General features: G+C 43.7%; 1 protein-coding gene across 21 annotated transcripts in view; it reads left to right on the forward strand.

The window, feature by feature from the left end:
* Positions 1–323: 323 nt before the first annotated feature.
* Positions 324–16,538, forward strand: part of ERC1 (ELKS/RAB6-interacting/CAST family member 1) — a 519,708-nt gene continuing 503,493 nt past the window's right edge. For 8 of the 21 annotated variants that reach the window (XM_055357512.2, XM_055357513.2, XM_063694553.1 and 5 more), the window contains exon 1: positions 1,550–1,667. The gene's annotated coding sequence lies outside the window, so the exon portion shown is untranslated. Of the gene's footprint in view, positions 408–723; positions 948–1,523; positions 1,833–11,390; positions 11,502–16,538 lie in introns of those variants that run through there. The other 13 variants (XM_055357505.2, XM_055357511.1, XM_055357515.1 and 10 more) reach the window with 11 other exon arrangements.

A 16,538-nucleotide genomic window follows, 5' to 3' on the forward strand; every position in this document is an offset into this window, starting at 1 on the left:
CTACTTCAAACCTCACTTTACAGTTAAGTAAGACCACAAGTAGAATGATTTGCCCAAGGCCACACAAGTAGACAGTGGGAGAATGAGAACAGAAATATCTATTGACTCCTAGTTGAATTTTCTCTTACCTTACCACACTGCTAGGGAGTAACAAGATGGGCAGATCACGAGTCAGATGAGAAAGGTCATGAAAAATAGTCAAAGGATGACTTTTCCTGGGTAAATAGCCGGATGTCCAAGAAATGAAAGGCTGGTCTGGCAGCACATCGTCTAACAGTTGGTAGTCATATGTGGGAAGTACTGAAGGGGGAGATGACAGCAGGCCCAGGAACTGCAATGATCCAAGTGCATGTCGATCCTGGGAGGGAACAATTAAGAGTCCAGGCAGGATGAAACAGTAGAAACTGGTGAGTGAATGAATGTGAAGGCTGAGGAGCGACTGCAATTTGTTAATGGGATTATGAGGCAGTATAAAGTGGTTAATTACGGTGGCGGAGGTAAGCAGGAGTAAAATGATGGCTTTTAACTCCTCTCAAGGACACCGAAAATTATTTTAATAAACACTGGAAGGCTGGGAATAAATATAATTCACACCATTCTTACTTTCTTGGTTTAGAGATAGCTTATCTACATCCTTAAATTAATGGCTGTAGCTACCCTCTGCATGGCTCCAAAAAAAAAACAAAAACCAAAAAACAAAACCAAAACCGGCTGCGAGTCTGCACGAGAAAATCGGGTTGCACCGGGCCCCAGCCGCCCGCCGATTCGCTTAGCTGTCGGAGGCTAAATAAACAGCTCCCGAAGCAGCGTTTGGCACAGCGCAGGGTCGGAACGTGGACACTAATTTCCGCCCACGCTCCCCGCGCCCTGGCGGGATCACCACAGAACACGACGTCCATTGCTGGGGTCCTCGGCGATGCCCGTGTGCGCAGCCCCGCGAGTCTCAGGTCAGAAGACCACTAATTTCGCGGCCACGTTCCACGAAGCTAAGGGGAAAAAAACCAGCTTTCTTGGGACAAAGCGTCCCCCCAGCAGCCAGGGTCGATCCCGGCGCTGCTCCCGCGGCGCTTGGCTGCCCCGGGCGTAACGGGCCACGAGAAGAAGGGGGTGGGGCGCCGCTTAGGTTTGGGAAGACACGAAGCGGGTCCTCGGGCTTCCAGCGTCCACTTCCTACGGCAAGCAGGAGGAGACAAGCGCCACCCTGCGCTCGCGGAGCCGACCCCGGCTCTCCCCTCCCGTGGCCGCAGGGGTCGTGTGTGTGTGTGTGTGTGTGTGTGTGAGTGTGTGTGTGTGCAGGGACGCTCCGCGCCCATCACTCTGTTTCGGTGCTAATCGACCGCCGTGACGCCAAATTTCCCCCGCTTCCCAGTTCCTCACCCGCGTGCCCCGGAAGGCGCCCGGAGGCCCCCGGGCCGCCGCGTCACGCTCCCGGGAGGCTGAGGGAAAGGGAGGCAGCCGAGCCGGGAGCCCGGGGAGGCGCGCTGCGCCCCGCGGCGGGGCTGGGGGCGGGGCTAGGTGTCTCGCGCAGGGGGCGGGGCGCGGTGACGTCGCGGGCGCCTGGGCCGTGCTGTGGCGGCTGTGGCGGCGGTAGTGGCGGCGGCGGCGGTAGTGGCGGCGGCGGCGGTGCCCGGGCGGCAGCGGCAGCAGTAGCGGCAGCCCTGAGGACGGTGAGACGGTCGCGGCGGCGGCGACAGCGCGGAAGTCGCGCGGGACCCAGAGCTTCCCCCCTGTCGCTAGTGCTGAGGCTTTCGCCTTTCCTACCCAGCTTCTTGCTCACGGCCCGGGCTGGGCTGGGCAGGGCAACGCGCCCCCGGGGAGGGGCGGAGCTGTAGGTGAGGCTTCGCGACCCCCTCCCCCTCCTCGGCAGCCCGGGGGGTGGGGAGGGGCGGGCCCCACCCAGACCACCGGCGCCCACCCGCGGGCTCCACCCAGCCGGGCTCCGGGATTGGGCGGGAGCCGAGGCGGTAGATGTGGGGATCCTGGGGCGGGAGGTGGGGGAGTGGGGACTGGGGCTCTGGGCACTTGGGGAGTGGAGGGTGGGAGGCTTAGGACTAGTGAAGCTGCGGACGAGGTAGTGGGGAGACGGAGAAATTGGGGAGCCATGAGGTTGGGGTGCGGTCAGGGTGGATCTTTGGGTTAGGTGAATGATGTAAAATGCTGAAGATGATTCTTTTTGATGAAATGCTGAGATAAAAGATGAAGTGTATTTCAAAAGGACGATGAGCTGTGCATGTTGCCTTTGAGGCAGTTGGAGAACCTATTTTATTGCACTAGATCTCACGTTTCTACTTTAGGGTTCGATTCTTTTTCTTCTGGCGGGGTGGGTGGGGGGTCGGAGAGGGAAGAGAATCCGCTTACTTTGGCTCAGGTAAATTGTGAGCGTGGATGTATCTGAAAGTTTTACACCCAAGAAGAGGGAGGTCTTCGGTTTAGACAACTTCGTTCTGGCAGCCACGATTTGGGTCGCATTACGCTTAGCTCCTTCAAGGTGGTGTCTTCCAGTTTTTTTTTACCCCCAATGCCTAAAAGATCTCTTTATACCACCCGTTTACAGGCTTTATCCTGGCCCCTTGAGAGAAGGCCCCAAACTCAGGTGGTTGCTTTGGAAGGCACATTGCTGAATAATAGTTGCAGGTGGTTGTGGTTGACTGCTTTGGGTGGATAAAGTGAACAACTGGAATAGTTCTGTTGGAGCTAATTATATGAAAAATGCTTAAATGTTTTAAAGTACAACCGTCTTTTATAGCGTGTTGCTTGCTCAGTACACCTTGACTTTTAGACATTTTGTGTTCAGTGCTAAATTGTTGAAATTTTATTTCTCATTTGCAGTTACATTTCTTGCAGTCTATTAAAACACTTTAAAATGAAATGGAACTCTTTTTTTTTGGTAGGCTCCTCAATTTCTGAGAAATGTTCTTGGAGTCAAGTGCTTTAAAAACATTTTGGGGGCAGGTGTGTCACTTTGTATGGAAATATTAGTAAGAGTAAGCAGTGTTCAGTGTTCTTCACATCACTCTTTCACAACTTAGCACTGTAAATCAGAATCTTCTTTTCTGGATTCCTGCTCCCTGTTAGATTACAGTATTCTCTGGCCCTACTTATCAGTTAGTGTCATTTAAGCTATTTCTTGTTCAGAAAACAGGTCCCATGATGGACATGTATTATGTAATGGATGGAAGTAGACATGGCTCTCAATAATTCATTTATGGAGGAAGAGAAGCTGTCAGAAAGTGGGATTTAAGCAGTGACTTTCCCAAGGCTTACCTAGTTTATTTGGGAAAATAGCCAGAGAAGTGCTTTCTTGTAACCCAAAAGAGAAATATACAGATAAGAATTTCAGTAGTTGCAGATCGTTGCTTTTTCTAAGTGCCTACTTAATGAGCAGATTATTGTCTTCCAGCAAATACTTCTACTTTATAGAGAGGTATGGGAAACAGGACATAATAGGTATTAAGTGAGAAAGTGTGTGTTCCAATTTATAATTATAAATAAAAGATTTAATTAACTGTATTCAGTTAATTCATTTGGTAAAGTGAACAGTTTTGACTTTGGATTAGTTAGAAGGAAAACAAAATTGACATATCTAGTTTTCGCTTTTAAATTATACATAGACTTAATTAATTGGGACAAATGTGAACTAAGATACTGGGTAAAACTTGTGTGTACTCCTAAAATGACATTTGCATGGCTGGTAGTAAGCTGTAATTCTTGTCCTTGTAGGAATGAAATCACATAATTTGGGGAAAGCCTTAAGGTAAAAGTAAGCTATTTCGTTTAGCATTTCTTGTGCCTGAAACTATGCCTACATTTTATTTTTCAAAAAATGTTGCTTGTTAGTCATTACTTGTGATATCCTTGTTGAGTCTACTGAGGTGTTTTTTTTCCTTCATTACCTGTGTCATAGATAAGTATGCCAGTCTGTTAATTCAACATTAATACTGCAAACTTAAAAGTGAAGGTTCTTGGCTGGGCGCCGTGGCTCATGCCTGTAATCCCAGCACTTTGGGAGGCCGAGGCGGGCGGATCACAAGGTCAGGAGTTCGAGACTAGCCTGGCCAACATGGTGAAACCCCATCTCTACTAAAAATACAAAAATTCGTCCGGGCACGGTGGCTCACGCCTGTAGTCCCAGCACTTCGGGAGGCTGAGGTGGGTGGATCACGAGGTCAGGAGTTCGAGACCAGCCTGACCAACATGGCGAGACCCTGTCTCTACTAAAAATATAAAAATTAGCTGGGCGTGGTGGCGCATGCCTGTAATCCCAGCTACTCAGGAGGCTGAGGCAGAAGAATTGCTTGAGCCTGGGAGGCAGAGGCTGCAGTGAGCCGAGATCATGCCACTGCACTCCAGTCTGGGCTATAGAGCGAGATTCCATCTCAAAAAATAAAAATAAAAATAAAAATTAGCTGGGTGTGGTGGTGCACACCTGTAACCCCAGCTACTCAGGAGGCTGAGGCAGGAGAATTGCTTGAACCTGGGAGGTGGAGCTTGCAGTGAGCCGAGATTGCGCCACTGCACTCCAGCCTGAGTCACGGCGAAACTCCGTCTCAAAAAAAAAAAAAAAGTGAAGGTTTTCATAGCAACAGCTGCTCGGTTTTACACTATGTTTACATTTAGAAGTATGAGAGTTGTTAAATGTGTATTTTACACATATTTCATCAGAAACATTAATGGAAAAAGATCAAGAAATGAAGTATTTTGGTTTAAGAATCAGTAGTACATTGATTATCAGTTTTCAGAGACATACAGTAAAATGAACTTAGCATACAGATTATGTGGAATATAATTTTGTTTTTTTTCTTATTTATTTTTTGTGTGTGGAATGTAATTGACGTCTGTTGCTCACCAAGTCTTTCAGTGTACTAGAATTTGGGTTCTGGGGTCAGAGTGCCTGAGTTCAAATCCTGGCTTTGCCATGGTATGATGTAGGGCAAACTGCTTAATGTTGTTTATTTCCTAACCTTAACCTGTACCTTAATTTCTTCATCTGCAAAATAGAAATAATATCAGTAGTACCTAACCTCTTAAGCTGGTCAAATGAATTAATTCATGTATTTAGAACAGTTTGGACACATAATTAGCTGGTTCACTAACATCATTTGAAGTTTAACTGTGTATACTATTTTTACTTAAGTATATATTAAATACATATTATGTACCACATATTCTAGATGCTGGTATCACAGTAGTGAACAGGTCTCCCAGCACTTTGGGAGGCCGAGGTGGGAGGATGGCTGGGCAACGTAGCGAGACCATGTCTCTACAAAAATAAAAAAATTAGGCCGGGTGCGGTGGCTCATACCTGTAATCCCAGCACTTTGGGAGGCCAAGGCGGGCGGATCATGAGGTCAGGGGTTCGAGACCAGCCTGGCCAGCATGGTGAAACGCCATCTCTACTGCAAATACAAATAATTAGCTGGGGGTGGTGGCGCGTGCCTGGAATCCTGGCTACTCGCAAGGCTAAGGCAGGAAAATCTCTTGAACCCAGGAGGCGGAGGTTGCAGTGAGTGGAGATCGTGCTATTGCACTCCAGCCTGGGTGACAGAGCAAGACTGTCTCAAAAAAAAAAAAAAAAAAAATTAGCATGGCAGTGTGTGCCTATAGTCTCAGCTACTCAGGAGACTGAGGCAGGAGGATCACTTGAACCCAGGGGTTCGAGGTTGCAGTGAGCTGTCATACCGTCGTTGCACTCCAGCCTGGGCGACAGAGTGAGGGAGGCTATCTCAAATAAATAATAAATAAGTAAAAGTACGGGCAGTAGTCAGGAGCTTATGCTGTATTGTTCCAGGTGAGGGTATCTCTGACCAAGGTGAAATGGGGAGGAGGGGTTGGATTTTGTATGTATTTTGAGGGTAGACCTGTAGAATTTGTTGGTGATTGTTTGCGGGATGTGGGCCAAACAGAAGAATAAAGAATACGGTTTTTGGCCTGAATAACTAGAAGAATAAAGTTGCCAGTAACTGAATTGGAGATGGTAATTCATGGAGCATGTTTGTGGAGAAACCAGAAGTTCAGGGTGATGTCCAGGAAGAGTGAGAAATGTGGCTGTTTTCAGCTTCTTTGTAGTATTTATGATTATGAGATAGGTGAGATCATCAGGGGAGTGAATTTTGGTGGAGAAGAGATCCAAACATCTGAGCCTAGGGGACTGATTCATTCACTTATTCATTCATAAGTTACTTAGTGAGTATGGTTCTTCTAGGTACCTTTTTAGGCATTGGGGATATAAACCTGACAAAAGTTTTCACCTTCATGGAACTTACCTTCTAGATACGTGAGGGGAAATCAAGAGGAACCAGTAAAGGAGAGTGATAAGAAATCATTGAGTTAGGAGAGAAACCAGGGGAGGATGATATTCTAGAAGTGAAGGAAAGGAAGCTTTCAAGGAGGGAATGGTCAGCGGTGTCATTGTTTAAAGTTGTGTCAGAATGTTGAGTAAGAGAGAATTCTGCTTGATTATGATGTCTAATAACAGGGAAATGACTAAATAAGTTTTAGTGTGAGATAGATGAGACAAATGTAAGAGTCTTTTAGTTTTTTACTTCTCTGTTTTTTTTGTTTTTTGTTTTTTGTTTTTGAGATGGAGTCTCTCTTTGTTACCCAGGCTGGAGTGCAGTGGCGCAATCTCGGCTTACTGCAATCTCCGTCTCCTGGGTTCACACCATTCTGCCTCAGCCTCCGGAGTAGCTGGGACTACAGGTGCCCGCCACCATGCCTGGCCTTTTTTTTTTTTTTTTTTTTTTTTTGTATTTTTAGTAGAGACAGGGTTTCACTGTGTTAGCCAGGATGGTCTCGATCTCCTGACCTCATGATCCGCCCGCCTTGGCCTCTCAGAGTGCTGGGATTACAGGCATGAGCGACCACACCTGGCCTCATTCTCCGGGTAGATTTTTAAGAAATATTTCAGCCAGGCACGGTGTCACATGCCTGTAGTTCCAGCTGCTCTGGAGGCTGAGGCAGGAGGATTGCTTGAGTCCAGGAGATCAAGGCTGGAGTGTGCTATGATTGCATATGTGTGTAGCCACTGCACTCCAGCCTGGGCTACATAGTGAGACCCCATCTGTAAATTAAAAAAAATCATTCTTTTCAGAACAAAATAGGCAACCTGGGAGTGCTAAGGAAAGGTACATGACTTTTTATTGTTGTTGTTAATTTTATGTACACTTATTTTAAGAAATAGGTAATATATGTACTAAATTAGAAGGTATAAGAGAATACACAGTTAAGTCTCTCCTATCCCGTCTAGTTCTTTCTGAAGGCAATCACTGTTTGCAGTTTCTTGTTTTTTCTTTTTAGCCAGTGAAATTTTGTGTAATAGGACATTACCTATTCTAAAATTGCATAAATATAAGAAACATTTTATCTTCCACTCTGATATTGAACACTGGCAATATTTTATACTTTTTGAGAAGGGTCTTGGTCTGTTATTCAGTCTGGAATGCAATGGTGTGGTTATAGCTTACTGCAACCTTGAATTCCTGGGCTCAAGCGATCTTCCCACCTTAGCCTCCAGAGTAGCTGGGACTGTAGCCATGTGCCACCATGACTGGCTAATTAAAAAAAATCTGTAGAGAGACAAGGCATCATTATGTTGCCCAGGCACTATTTTAGAATAGATTATTTAAAAGATAGTTTTAGAAGCCTGTCAAGGGAAATAGTGACTGCTAGGATCAAACATGGATTCACTAAGTCACATCAGACAGTAGTTGCCTAGAATTGACTTGGTTACTTGACTGATAAATAAAGGAAATGCAGTAGTTGGAATTTATGTATACGTCAGCTAGGTTTTTTCATGCCGTCTTTGTGGAAAGTATGAACATGTGTGTCCTAGATTTCTTGAGGACAGGAACTATCTATTAGATACTTATTAAATACTTGATGAATGAATGGATGCTAGCGTAATAATGTGAATTCACAAGTTGAATCCCCAGGAAATAAAGAGGTGCTTGTTGAGGATCTTGGGTTTGAGGAACTTGGTGTTAGACTCATCCATACATTTATTGAAATGACACAGGATGGTAGCAAGACTGGTGGCATAGAGGATAATGGCAGCTGTGAACTAGTTGCCAGCATATCCTTACTGAGTATGGGGGATGTCCAGGTGGTCATTAGCTGTTAGTGAAGAGGTAGAGGTTGAGGACTGTGCTGCTGAATAGCATGAGAATTAGACTAAGATTTTACATAAGGGTTTGGGAATAGTGGTCTGGAACTGGCACTGGCAGGAAGGAAGGTACCAGCCTCATTTCCCAATATTGGGTGTGGAGTGGAAGAGACTGAGTAGCTTTCACTTAAAAGGACTATATGAGAAGAGGTGTCCTGATTGGAAAGTCAGGTTTCAGTTGAGGCGGAGAGGTAGCAAGAACATTTCCCAAGGAAGTTGAAGACTTTTAGAGGAGTTTCTTGATAAAAGAATGAAGTTCCATGAGAGTGTATTTTTCCACCCTATTGGCTTCATGTTGTCATCATTTAAACTTTAAAATCTCTTCATCTTAATAAAAAACTCCAGATTTATACTTTATTGGTCTAAGTTGCTCTCTGCTTTACAAACTTAGAGTTGTCTGCATTTGCTGTGTATCTCCATTTCTTCACCTGTGACTTCTCAACCTATTTCTGTCTTGTTTCTATCGCCATTATTTCAGTGAAACTGAAAATAGCTAGTGAAAATATGTATGAAAATAGCCAATGTCTATTTTACTATCCTGTTCTTATTTAACCTCTTAGCAGCTGTGCTAGTTTCTATTGGCTATATAACAAATTACCCCCTAACTTAAGAAACATTTATTGTTTCACAGATTTTGTAGATCAGGAATGTGGGTGCGGTTGGCACCTATGATTCGGGGTCTCTCACAAGGCTGCAGTCATCTCAAAGCGCTACTTGGGGAGGCTGTTTCCAAGCTCACTCATGCGGCAATTGGCAGGCCTCAGGTCCTTGTTGGCTGCTTGCTGGAGAGATGAGTCCCTTGCCATTTGGGTTTCTGCGTACGACTACTTAAAATATGGTATCTCACTGCTTCTGTCCTCAAAAGAGGACAGATATTAGCCAGAATCTTTTTGTAACCTTATCTTGGAAGTGATGTGCTATCACTTTTGTTGTATTCTGTTATCAGCCAGTCACTAGGTCCAGTGCACTCAAGGCAGGATTTCACAATTGCATGAATACTGGGAGGCAGAGATCACTCATAGCCATTTCAGGACTGTCTACCACAGCAGCATTTGACAGAGCGGATACCTCTCCTTCCTTTGTAAAGCTCTCTCTTCTCTTGAGGTCTTCAGAGCACTTTTCTGTTTTTCTTGCTGGTTCTCTGGGCTCTTTCTCTGTCACTTTTTTTTTTTTTTTTTTGAGGCAGAGTCTTGCTCTATCGCCCAGGCTGGGGTGCAGTGGCACAATCTTGGCTCACTGCAACCTCCGCCTCCTGGGTTCAAGTGATTCTCCTGCCTTAGCCTCTTGAGTAGCTGGGATTACAGGTGTGCACCACCACACCCAGCTAGTTTTTGTATTTTTAGTAGAGATGGGGTTTCACTGTGTTGGCCAGGCTGGTCTCGAACTCCTGGCCTCAGGTGATCTGTCTGCCTGGGCCTCCCAAAGTGTTGGGATTACAGGCGTGAGCCACCGTGCCTGGCCTCTCAGTTACCTTTTGAGTCTTTCTGTGCTCATTTATTAAATGTTTGAATTTCTTTGGGCTTTCTCATCACTTTCTATTTCATTTTTCATCTGTGTGCTGAGTATTCATTTTTATGTCTTCAGTTTTTACCTCTCTCCTGAGTCTGAGGACCACTCTGTCTAATTGCTACTGAATGTTTCCATTTGGATGCCCCTTAAACTGAACACATCCAGAACGGAATGTATGACTCCTACACTTCCTCTGGTGTTTCTTAATTTGTTAAATGACACCACTGGGTGCTTAAGCTGGAAATGTGTGTGGTGTTCTTGATTTCTCCCTCTCCTCCACCTTCCATTTTACTATTGCTTTTTATTTTTCTAGAGCCATGGCTGTTCAGTGATGGTGTGAATGTTTTTATGAGGTAGTGCATCCTCTGCCAGGTTGCAAGCATTGAAGCTGGTGCTAGGTGATTTTTTTTTTTTTTTTTTTTTTTTGAGATGGAGTTTCGCTCTGTCGCCAGGCTGGAGTGCAATGGTGCAATCTTGGCTCACTGCAACCTCCGCCTCCCGTGTTCAAACGATTCCCCTGCCTCAGCCTCCCGAGTAGATGGGATTATAGGCATGCGCCACCACGCCCAGCTAATTTTTTATTTTTAGTAGAGACGGGATTTCTCCATGTTGGTCAGGCTGGTCTCAAACTCCTGACCTCAGGTGATCCGCCTGTCTTGGCCTCCCAGAGTGCTGGGATTACAGGCGTGAGCCACTGTGCCCAGTCCGCTAGGTGATTTTTAAGATTCCTTCCAATCTTGAGATACTGCGTGTGTAGCTATTGAAGATTTTTGAGTGGGAGATGCATGATCAGGGCTGTGCTTCAGAAAGGTGGCAACTCTTGAACAGTCATTTTTAGTTGTTCACCAAAGAACGAAACTAAACACCTGTATTCTTTTTAACTTTATTATGGTGTGCTAAGTGATGAATAGATAATTTTTATGTGACAGCCCTTTTGTATGTATTAGTTTCATTTTTTCTCATTGTTAATGCATTTATGTTTGGAAGCCCTTTTGCACGGAAATAAGATAATCAGGTCAGGCGCAGTGGCTCACGCCTGTAATCCTAGCACTTTGGCAGACTGAGGTGGGTGGATCACTTGAGGCCAGGAGTTCCAGACCAGCCTGAGCAACATGGCGAAACCCCATCTCTACTAAAAAATTAGCTGGGTGTGGTGGTGCACGCCTGTAATCACAGCTACTCTGGAGGCTGAGGCACGAGAATTCCTTGAACCCTGGAGGCGGAGGTTGCAGTGAACTGAGATTACACCACTGCACTCCAGTCTGGATGACAGAGCGAGACCCTGTCTCAGAAAAAAAAAAAAAATAACCCAATGGGATGAAAATTTGTGTGAACTTAAATTAAGTGTCTCTGCCATCCTGGCCAACATGGTGAAACCCTGCCTCTACTAAAAATACAAAAATTAGCTGGGTGTGGTGCTGTGTGCCTGTAGTCCTAGCTATTTGGGAAGCTGAGGTGAAAGAATCGCTTGAACCTGGGACGCAGAGGTTGCAGTGAGCCAAAATCATGCCATTGCACCCAGCCTGGTGACAGAGCAAGATTCTGTCTCAAAAAAAATTAAGTGTCTGAAATTGTAAAAACTTCTCAAGAAATAAAATTCATACCTTAAACATAATTTTACTGTAGGAATATAACTTACCTTTTGAAGGAATTCTTTCTTGAAGCCATTATTTGTGTATTTATTTATTTTTAATTAACTTTTTTGTTTGTTTGTTTGTTTTGAGATGGAGTTTTGCCCAGACTGGAGTGCAGTGACGCGATCTCGTCTCACGGCACCTCCCAGGTTCAAGTGATTCTCCTGCCTCAGCCTCCCAAGTAGCTGGGATTACAGGTATGGGCAACCACGCCTGGCTAATTTTTGTTTTTAGTAGAGATGGAGTTTCACCATGTTGGCTAGGCTGGTCTCAAACTCCTGACCTCAGGTGATCTGCTCACCTCGGCCTCCCAAAGTGCTGGGATTACAGGCATGAGCCACACTGCTGGTGCTTGCCACCTTGCCTGGCTAATTTTAAAACTTATTTTTCTAGATATTGAGTTTTGGTTTTTTGCCTGGGCTGGTATCGAATTCATAGCTTCAAATGATCCTCCTGTCTTGGCCTCCCAAAATGCTGGGATTACAGGCATGAGCCACTGTGTCCGGCGTTGAAGCCCGTCTTGAATGTAACACATATGTAGAAAAGTATGTAAAACAAAAGTAAAGCTTTACAATTTATGAATCAGACACTTGTATAACCATGATGTAGGTCAAGCACTAGGACCTTACTGACATTCCACAAGCTTTCCTTGAAGCTTCCCAATCACAACCCAATCCTTCTCTCATAAAGGTAGTCTCTGTCCTGCTTGTAGAAGAATCACCTTCTTTTTGTGTGTGTGTAGACCTTTTTAGTTTTGGCTTAGTTTTGATTGTTTTGCATCTTTATATGCATGGAATCATATTGTATGTATTCATGTCTGGCTTTGACTCAACATTTTGTAAGATTTAGATTTGTATGTAGCTGTTCGTTCATTTTCATTGCTAAATAGTATTCCATTGTATAAATATACTACAGTTTATTGTATTATTGATGGATATTTAGGTTGTTTCTAGTTTTGGGCTGTTATGGATTATGCCACTATGAGTATTCTTGTAAAGTCTTTTTTTTTTTTTTTTCTGAGACGGAGTCTCGCTCTGTTGCCCAGGCTGGAGTGCAGTGGCGCAATCTCTGCTTACTGCAACCGCCATCTCCTGGGTTCAAGTGATTCTCCTGCCCCAGCCTCCCGAGTAGCTGGGATTACAGGTGCCCACCATCACACCTAGCTGTTTTTTTGTATTTTATGTAGAGATGGGTTTTTGCCATGTTGACCAGGCTGGTCTCGAACTCCTGGCTTCAAATGATCCACCTGCCTCAGCCTCTCAAAGTGCTGGGATTACAGGTGTGAGCCACCATGCCCGGCTTTTTTTTTTTGAGACAGTGTCACTCTGTCGCCCAGACTGGAGTGAAGTGTTGTGATCATGGCTCACTGCAGCCTTGACCTTCTGGGCTCAAGTGATCCTCCCACCTCGGCCTCCCAAGTAAGTGGGACTACAGGTGCATACCACCATGCTTGGCTAATTTTTATTTATTTATTTTTTTGGTACTTTTTTGTAGAGATGGAGTTTTACTATGCTGCTCAGGCTGGTCTTGAACTCCTGAGCTCAAGTGATCTGCCCGCCTTGGTCTCCCAAAGTGCTGGGACTACAGGTGTGAGCCACTGCACCTTGCCTTGTGCAAGTCTTTTAGTGCATATGTGTATGTAATTCTTTGGTGTATTTGGCCAGGAGTGAAAGTCCTGGGTCATAGGATATGCATATGTAGAATTTTAGATAATTGCCAAACAGTATTCCTCCTTTGTGGTTCTACAAATTACATGCCCCGAAGAGTGTTTGAGAGTTCATTTTGTTCCATATCTTTGCCAATACTTAGTATTGTCAATATTATTAACTTTAGCCGTTCTGGTGGATTTATAGTAGTATCTCTTGGTTTTAATCTGCATTTCACTTATTACTAATGAGGTTGAATTATTTTATGTTGGTTACTTAGGAAACCTTTTGTGAAATGCTTATTCAGATGTCTTGCCCAATTTTATCTTTTTTTTTCGTATTATAGGAGTTCCTTATATATTTTGGATATGACCCCTTCTTTGGTTATTTGTGTCGCAAATATTTCCACCTTACTCTGTGGCTTGCCATTTAAGACTTCTTAAGGAGGCCAGGCACCGTGGCTCATGCCTGTAATCCCAACACTTTGGGATGCTGAGGAGGGTGGATTGCTTGAGTCCAGGAGTTCGAGACCAGCCTGGGCAACATAGTGAAACCCTATCCCTATGAAAAATGCCAAAAAAAAAAAAAAAAAAAAAAAGACTCAAAAAAAAAAAAAAGAGAAAAGAAATGTGTTAGGACCCTAATTGGACTTTAATTGGATTTGTAGATTAATTTGGGTAGAATTACTTTTTTGTAATGAGGAATCTTTGCTTAATTGAATATGATATCCCTGTTATTTATGTTGTATTTCATATATCTCAGTAATGTTTTATAGTTTTCTGTGCGGTATTACACATCTTTTGTTAAATTTAGTCCTAGTATCTGATGGTATTATAAATAGAATTCTAAGATCAATGTTATTTTCCATTTCTTGTTGGTATATTGAAATAAAACTGAATTTTGAGTACTGACTCTGTATTTTGCTAATCAAGCCTTATAATAATTTTATCTGTAGATTCTTTTGGCTTTCCAACTTACATAACCATATCATTTGTGAATAATTACTGTTTTCTGTTTTTCTTCGCAATTCTTACACCTTTTTCTTTTCTTCACTGGCTGGGATTTCTGGCATGTTGTTGAATGGAGATAGGAGACGTCATTGTCTTTTCCCATCTCAAAGGGAAATCGTTCAACTTTTCATTGTTAGGCATGATGTTGTCAAGCACACTTACACAAGACAAGGCAAGGCTAAGACCTTGCCTGTCTGATTTGACTGGCAAAGACACAGCGAGCCTCTTTAGACTCAGACAGTTCATCTGTTACATAGTCGGCAGAAAGAAGAATAAGCCAAAGGTTCCTGCTCCTTGTGATCTTTGTCCCACATACCAAAAAGGATAACACCACAACAAAAGGGGCTGATGCCTGCAGTGTGAGCTGGGGGATACTCTGTTAATGAGGAGCCTATTCTAGGCTGCTGCTGTGGTTTTGTATTCTACAGCGCTGTTCTAAGTTAGGCAGGGCTGAAGGTTCTATGCCTTGTCAGAACCCAGGATGCCATGAGAAACTGTCTCATGGCAGCTTCTAAGGAAGATAGGGAAGAGGTGACCTGGGAGAGCTCCATATAGGCCTTCCACCATCTCCTGTTCTGGGAGGATCACAGGGCATTCCTCCAAGACTCAGATAAGCTGCAGGTCACCAGAACACCATGGTGGAACTGTTTCCCTACAGATGTTTGTTATAGTTGCTTTTGCACATGTCCTTTATTAGATTAAGAAAGTTTCCTCCTATACCTAGATTTTTATTCATTAGTAAATGTTACAATCTGTCCAGTGTGTTTCGTATCTATTGGATGCTTCCCCCACTTTCAACCCATTATTATGGCCAGTTACATGGATTTAAAAATTCATTTCTGCTGGTTAATAAATTTCTTTCTTTTTTTCTTTCTCTTTTTTTTTTTTTTGAGACGGAGTCTTGCCCTCTCGCCCGGGCTGGAGTGCAGTGACGTGATCTCAGCTCACTGCAACCTCCGCCTCCTGGGTTCAGACGATTCTCCTGCCTCAGCCTCCCAAGTAGCTGGGATTACAGGTGCCCGCCACCACACCCAGCTGATTTTTGTATTTTTAGTAGAGATGGGGTTTCACCATGTTGGCCAGGCTGGTCTCGAACTCCTGACCTTGTGATCCACCCGCCTTGGCCCCCCAAAGTGCTGGGATTACAGGTGTGAGCCACCATGCTCAGCTGGTTAACACATTTCTAAGCATTTTTTTCCTTTGAAAGATTTTACTTACTTGAAAAAAAATTGCTGTTGATGACTTTCTTCTCTCTGGCTGCCTCCCTTTTTCTGTGTGTGTGTGTGTGTGTCTGTATACATTTTTTTTTTCTCATTGTTCATATAGAATTCAGGTATAGAATTCAGGTTGCTGAACTTTTCAAGGAAGAAAGACCATATTTAACTTCTGATTCATCATTAAGAAGTTATTAATGGTCCGAGAGACTCAGAGGGGTTTCTTCTGAAGTAAGAAGAAGCCATGTTTTACATCTTCAGATGCCACATAGGTGACTTTTCTACCTTCATGGTAGTATTCACTTTACTTTCATTAAAGGCAAGTAATTTTGAGTACTTCAAATTAGTTCCCATCCCTTTTCTAAACTTAAAACATTTTTAAAGAAATCTTTATTTATTTTCACCTGGGGTCTCACTCTGTCACCCAGGCTGGAGTGCGGCGGTGCTATCATGGCTTACTACAGCCTCGACCTCCCAGGCTCAAGCGATCCTCTTGCGTCAGCCTTCGAGTAGCTGGGACTGCAGGAGTGCACCACCACACCCAGCTAATTTTTTGTAGAGATGGGGTTTTGCCATGTTGCCCAGGCTGGTCTCAAATTCCTGAGCTTAAGTTATCTACCCACCTTGGCCTCCCAGGGTTGGGATTACAGGCATGAGCCACCATACCTGGCCTCTTTTCTAAACTTTTATATGAAATTTAGGCTGAACCTTTGCTTGATGTTATTCTCCCTTGCATTTAGATATAAAGTTATTAAACAGAAAAAGTTACTGAAGGTAGATAATTATTGGCTATTTCATGTGATTTTTCTGGTGGTTACTGTAGTCAATTTTATAGTATTGCCAAGTTTCTGAATCCATTCTGAATAATGTGATTGTTCATTCTTATGCTTTGGGCCTGATAATTTTTGTAGAGCAGCAGTTCTTACCTGGTTTCCTGTTATTTTTAAAATAAATTAATTGAAAATGGGCATAAATTATTTGTTAAGTTTGACCTTGACAAATGCAGGTAAAGTATAATGATATTATATTTCTTCTGTACAGGAAGTATATACATGTATATTTTAAATCATCAATCAGGATTTCCTTCCAAAGTTCAGAATTAGGTTTTGATTCTTAACAGTTTATATTAAAATTCTTATTATTATTACTTTTTTTTGAGATTCTTAACAGTTTATATTAAAATTCTTATTACTTTTTTTTTTTTTTTTTTTTTTTTTTTGAGACAGAGTCTCTCTCTGTCGCCCAGGCTGGAGTGCAGTGGTGGGATCTCGGCTCACTGCAACCTCTGCTTCCCGGGTTCAAGCAGTTCTCTGCCTCAACCTCCCGAGTAGCTGGGAATACAGGCGCCTGCCACCACACCTGGC

The sequence above is a fragment of the Gorilla gorilla genome, chromosome 10, assembly GCF_029281585.2.
Source record: "Gorilla gorilla gorilla isolate KB3781 chromosome 10, NHGRI_mGorGor1-v2.1_pri, whole genome shotgun sequence".
NCBI classification, from domain to species: Eukaryota; Metazoa; Chordata; class Mammalia; order Primates; family Hominidae; genus Gorilla; species Gorilla gorilla.